Here is a 6,872-nt window from a genome sequence, read left to right on the forward strand (position 1 = left end):
TAGCAGGTCCCTCGTTGTGGCAGATTCGGTTGTTCATTCCAGATTTTCCGTATACGTCAAGAACATTTTTCTAATACATGTTTAACAATTTTCAAATATAAGTTTACCATTTTTTAATACATGATTTATATTTTTTTTCTATACTACTCCCTCCGTCCCAAAATTCTTCTCTTAGATTTGTCTAAATACGGATGTATCAAGTGATATTTTAGTATCAGTTACATCCACATCTAGACTAATCTAAGACAAGAATTTTGGGAAGGAGGGAGTACTTTAAAAAAATGTTTGGTTAGTATTTTTAAAATGTTTTATGTAAAGTATTTTGAAATATTCAAAAATATAAACTAAACTAAAAAATATAGAAAAACACCAAACAAGTGGAAACAAACAAAGGTACGAGTCTGTGCCCTCCTGCGTGCCTGGGCTGGCCCATCTGACGTTCCCATGACAAGAGGCTTCCTTATGTCCACTGAGAGCTCCACGTTGGCGCCTTCAGCGCCCAGCAAACTTGTTGGTGATCATATGCGCACCTAAGGGGCGGTGGCCCATCGCTCCCTCGATTGGCTGCTCGCTCGACATTGATTTCGCTCGCCCAATCCATCGCTAATGAGTTGTTTGCTAGCCTTTTTTTTGGCATGCAAGCACTTGTGAAAAACCAATGGTGGTTTCAGTTTTTTATTACGACCCTTCTATTAATTTAAAAAGTTCACGAAATCAAAAAAGTTTATTAATTTGTTAAATTGAAAACATGTAAAAATGTTCATCAATTAGACAAAATGTGAATTTGATATAAGTACATGAATTTTCAAAAACGGTAACAAGCTTATAATTTCATCGATTATAAAACTCACAATGTTGTAAAAAGTTCACAACAGATTTTCTTCAAATTTGGAAAATATTTGAAATATTGTTAAAAAATCATTATTTTTTCAAAAAATCACCATTACTTTTTTAAAAAGTTTAGAAATTTTGAAAAAAAAAGTTCATCGATTTTGATTAAAAGTTCAGAAACTTGAAAAAGTCCATCATATTTTAAAACAACTTCACGTACTCGAAACAATTCATCAACTTTGAAAAACAAGTTCATGAATTCGAAAAAAGTTCACCGCATTTTGAAAGAAAAAAATTGAGAGAATGAGAAAAGTTCATCGTTTTTGATAAAAACAAATTTTATCAACCTTTTTTTAAAAATATAACTATTACAATAAATATTTGAATTTAGAAAAAAAATCACATAAAAAACCCGGCAAACCTAACCCCCCCCCCCCCCCCCCCCCCCCCCCCCAAAAAAGAGTCTGGATGGTGCAAAATAAGACAGACTTATTAGTATACATACGGGTGAACCATCTGAGTTGGTTTCCAAGTTTGGAAGGAAACTGTAAGGTTCTAAGTTCGAATCTCACCATACGCTTCAATTTTTGAAGGTTGAAAAACAAAAATAGGATGCAAGATGGGGTGTGGGGGCTGTGCACTAGTTTGTTCAGTTGCCTTTAACCGCCGCTGAAGAGGCCAAATAGGCGTTGGGCGTCTTGCTATAAGGCTTTGTACAATGCATGGTGCTTACGACAGGTTTCAAAAATTGTGGCCACCACTTGGAGCCGGTTCCAGGTAGCATACATGGAGCCAGTTCAGGTTCCAGAAATTGTGGCCACTACTTGCTGGTACCTATGGTGGCAAAGGAAAGGCATTTTGTGAGAAGAATATGTGTTATCCCCAGTGTGCACGACACAAGCGATCCAAGCGTTGACACTGAGTTATGTACGCGCGGGGGGCGGGGGTGCAGGAAACCAACATCAACGCCCAGAGTAAACCAGTGGAGAAACGGATTTGCGGGACAAGCTTTGATCAATGTTGAGGCTTCATTTCTGACCATGATTATATTGGATCATGTGGCGCGGTGGTAAGGGACTATACGTGGAAATTCGTCACCACAACGATGGCGGTGTTACCGCCGTTAGCCGATGTAGTTTCTGCAGAAGCGGCCTTGCTATAGGGGCTAAAGCTAGTGACAAAACTGCAATGTAATAATATCCTAGTTCGTATGGACATTATCACGGTAGTTGAAGCTCTCTAGGAAGATGAAAGTTACTCAATGGTTGCAGCACCTGCTTTATCTGCATGTCATAGTGAGTTTGGTAGTTTCAAAAAGGCATTTTTCGAGTTTTATAATAGGGAGTCTAATGTGGTCGCGCATGTGTGAGCTGAGTGGGGTGGGGGGGGGGGGGAATCAACCCTCTTGGAGTGGATGATGTGCAGCACCTGTTTTATTGTGAAATGTTTAGCGGATGATGTAAGTGTGATTTGATTTTAATAAAGCTAGCCATGATGTCCTTCCTCTAAAAAGTTGCTTACGGGGGGTGCTTCATAAAATAAACCGAGTTTTCTTCAAGCACCAGTGGTTATCTCTATAGGATGGGTGATTAATTAGAAGTCTACCTATGCAAATAAGCACCGGTGCTTAAAATACTGATTTTTTGCCTAAGCACCTCCATTTTTCTAAGCTTCCGATGCCATGGTTTATTTATGTTGATGCCAAGTTTCTGCTGTGCATGCAATTTTGAACCACATTTTCTATGCTATTCCAAGATGTATTGTGTATGTGATGCTGAATTTGATAGGTCCCCTTTCACAAGGTTGGAAGTTATAGGTTTAGTAGTCTCCGTATTGAAAGTGTCGCGTCGTAATACTAACACAACTAAACCGGCTATTCCACCTACCAATGCAATTGGAAGGTGGGAATGACTTTTGCAAATGGTACCCCTTAATCAGTGATTTCGCTCGAAAGACCGAAGTCTAACTTTTTTTAGAAGAACCGAAGTCTGACATGGGAACCTCAAAATCCCGGCCCAAAAGCCTAAAAATAGAAGCCCGTGCGTGGCCCAAATTGTCTTTTAGGCTGGAATCAAACCGAGCCCAACCCTAAGAGACAAGCCAAACCCAGCCCGTCCTGCTTTTTTCGGGTTAGGCGATCTGATGCCCTGATTTATTTATGGTTATATCCACACATCATTAGACTTGTCAGGTTCGTGCTAGATTAATGGGGGAGGGGGGGGAGGGGGCACCCAGCTAAAATTCAGGGTGTGGGGAGGTGAGGGGTTGAATGTAATGCTAAATTTGGCTGTGCATGCGATTCCGAACCGTGTTGTATGTGATGCTGAATTTGCTTTCCCGAGGTTGGAAGCCTATTTAGTCTAACCTATGTATGGAAAGTGCTGCGCGTAATGCAAAAACAACTAAACCGGAATTATTATTTTATTTGCCTAATATAATACGTGTCTCATTTATATCATAAAGATTATAATACAAGCCACGTATATATCAACATTGCAAAATTGAAAGTAGAGCGCTAGCCTTTACACAAAAAAACACCAGCCAAGATGTAAAAAGACAAACAAGCCCGAAGAAACCACTGAGCCTGACATCAACACCCATCACCTGGCCCTGGCACCACCACAACAACCACCAATGAAAAAAATGATGGATCACCTAAACACCCAAGTTCGATGCGGCTCCATCGCTCATATGCAACTTTGCAGACCTCCAAGGTGGCTCGTAAAGGCGAATCCACCATTACCGTTGAAGAATCAGACCAAGGCAACAACCTGAACACGCCATTGAACTACAGATCTGGCACCCCACATGACTAAGACATCGGAGTAGGAAACCATACCTGCCATCAGAGTACCACCAACTAGCACACGATCCACCATCTTCTAGATGCCGCTAATGCAGACCATAATCTGCATCCGGTCTTGAACTACCTCTCATGCTCCACGCTGGTACTGGAGCAAACGTTGTTGCAATGGCAGAGCCCGAGGACCCAGATTCATCATGCGGATGTTGCCGCCATCCCACCATCCTTCCTTGAAAAGACTGGATTCCAAATCCATACCAAACCATATGACCTCCGCCTCTTTGGAGTAGGATTTGAAAAAACTTTATTTAGCGTCACCATTGCCGCCGCCGAAGCAAAGGAATGAAAAACCGAAAAGCTAAGCTAATTTGGTTTAAAACTATCCACACGCGCCAGAGGACGATGGTAAAGGAAGCCCTTGGCGACGGGCACTGGCGAGATTGCCTTTTTCTTCTTGAGGAAGAAAGAACGATACAACTAAACCGGCATTATACCACCTACCAATGCAACGGAATTAGGGAAAGCAAACAAGATCTTCTACTTTGTACAATACGCAAACCAACAAGTGGTTGGATGATTAGAGGGACATTGATCCCAGGCCCCAGCCCACCAGGGTTCAATTCCTGGTGCTTGCATTATTTCTGGATTTGTTTCAGGATTTTCGATGATGCGCTTTCAGTGGGAAGCGACGTTCCCGTCGACGACGAGGCGCCTACGATGACTTCGTAAATATGAAGATGATATGCTGGCTGCATGCATCGTCCATATACAGAGACCGGGGATATATCTTCCTTTTCAAAAATAATCAATGGCAACCAAGACTAAGGCACCAGCTGGTACTCCAGTCGGCCCCATCCCTTTCGCGGACGTCGAGATCAACCCAGGCTTGGTCTCCTCTGTGGTGGAGCATCTCCCAGCAGAGCACGCCGCCCTTCCGAGCCCGTCCGTGTTCAATGGCCTGATGAACCTCCGTTGCTACCAGGGCTTCTGGCTGCCGGATTTCTACACCGTCGCGGCTGTCGCCCTGCAGCGTCGCTTTGAGCCGTGCACCGACGACGTCATCTTTGCAATCTTTCCCAAGTCTGGCACCACGTGGCTTAACTCCCTGGCGTTCGCCACCATGGCCCGCCGCGCTTACCAGGCCGTCGATGCCGGGCACCCGCTGCTACGCCTCAACCCGCACCAATGCACGCCTTTCTTGGAGAACCTCTTTCGGAGCCGCGCGGAGGCCGTCAAGCTCGAGGCGCTGCCATCCCCGCGCCTCATGAACACGCACATGCCGATCGACATGATAATGCCGGGGGCCGGCGGGTGCAAGGTCGTCTATGTGTGCAAGGAGCCCAAGGACATGGTCGTCTCGACGTGGCACTTCATGCGGCGGCTGCAGCCCGACCTAGCGCTGGCCGACGTCCTCGACTCCTTCTGAAGCGGTGCGCTGCCGTATGGATCCGTCTGCGACCATAACCTCAGCTACTGGCATGCCAGCATGGCGAGGCCGGACGTCGTGTTGTTCCTGTGGTACGAGGAGCTGCTACGCGACCCCGCCCAGAATGTCAGGGAACTAGCGCAGTTCGTCAGGCTGCCATTTTCCGACGAGGACGAGGACGCCGATGTCGTCCAGGACATCATCAAGCTCTGCAGCTTCGGGCACCTGAAGCCCTTGGAAGCTAACTCGACAGGCTAGTTGGATCCCCTGCTCCCGGTCCCGCGCGAGGCGTTGTTCAGGAAGGGTGTGGCCGGCGACTGGATGAACCGCAATTCTTGTACTTCCGTAATCACTAAGGAGGAATAGCAGTTCTCTCGAATACACAAAGCTTGCTGATACGTCTCCAATATATCTATTTTCTTTTATTGTTCCATGTTATTATATTATCTGTTTTGGATGTTTAATAGGCATTTATATGCTATTTTATATTATATTTGGGACTAACCTATTAACCGAGGGTCTAGTGCCAGTTTCTGTTTTTTTCCCTATTTTAGAGTTTTGCGAAAAATGAATACCAAACGGAGTCTAAACGGAATGAAATCTTCGTGATGATCTTTCTTGGACCGAAAGAAAACCAGAAGACTTGGAGATGAAGTCGGAGACGCAACAAGGTGGCCACGAGGCAGGAGGGCGCGTCCAGGGGTGTAGGGCGCGCCCCCTACCTCGTGGGCCGCTCGTAGCTCCCCTGACCTAGTTCATTCGCCTATATATACTCTAATACCCTGAAAACATCCAGGAGAGCCACGAAACCACTTTTCCACCGCTGCAACCTTCTGTACCCATGAGATTCCATCTAGAAACCTTTTCCGGTGTCCTGTCGGAGGGGGATTCGATCACGGAGGGCTTCAACACCAATACTTCTCCGATGAAGCGTGAGTAGTTTACCATAGACCTTTGGGTCCATAGTTATTAGCTACATGGCTTTATCTCTCTCTTTGATTCGCAATACCATGTTCTCCTCGATGTTCTTGGAGATCTATTCGATGTAATATTCTTTTGCGGTATTTTTCCCGAGATCCGATTAATTGTGGATTTATGATCAGATTATCTATGAATATTATTTGGTTCTTCTCTGAATTTTTATATGCCTGATTTGATATCTTTGCAAGTCTCTTCAAATTATCGGTTTAGTTTGGCCTACTAGATTGATCTTTCTTGCAATGGGAGAAGTGCTTAACTTTGGGTTCAATCTTCCGGTGTCCTTTCCCAGTGACAGTAGGGGCAGCAAGGCACGTATTGTATTGCTGCCATCGAGGATAAAAAGATGGGGTTTCATCATATTGCTTGAGTTAATTCCTCTACATCATGTCATCTTACTTAATGTGTTACTCCATTCTTTATGAACTTAATACTCTAGATGCATGCTGCATAGCGGTTGATGTGTGGAGTAATAGTAGTAGATGCAGAATCGTTTTAGTCTACTTAACACGGACGTGATGTGTATGTTCATGATCATTGCCATAGATATCGTCATAACTATGCGCTTTTCTATCAACTGCTCGGCAGTAATTTGTTCACCCACCGTAATATTTGCTATCTTGAGAGAAGCCACTAGTGAAACCTATGGCCCCGGGGTCTCTTTTCGATTATATTAAATCTCTTTTACATCTTACGAATTTCCGATCTACTATTTTGCAATCTTTTACTTTTCGATCTATAAACCAAAAATACCAAAAAAAAATTACTATACCGTTTATCTATCTCTATCAGATCTCACTTTTACACGTGACTGTGAAGGGATTGACAACCCCT

At 44.2% G+C, this 6,872-nt stretch overlaps 1 pseudogene; it reads left to right on the forward strand.

The window, feature by feature from the left end:
- Window positions 1-4,442: 4,442 nt before the first annotated feature.
- LOC123038898 (cytosolic sulfotransferase 11-like) lies at window positions 4,443-5,426 on the forward strand (annotated as a pseudogene).
- The last annotated feature ends 1,446 nt before the right edge of the window (window positions 5,427-6,872 follow it).

Source organism: Triticum aestivum, chromosome 2B (genome assembly GCF_018294505.1).
Source record: "Triticum aestivum cultivar Chinese Spring chromosome 2B, IWGSC CS RefSeq v2.1, whole genome shotgun sequence".
Classification (NCBI taxonomy): Eukaryota; Viridiplantae; Streptophyta; class Magnoliopsida; order Poales; family Poaceae; genus Triticum; species Triticum aestivum.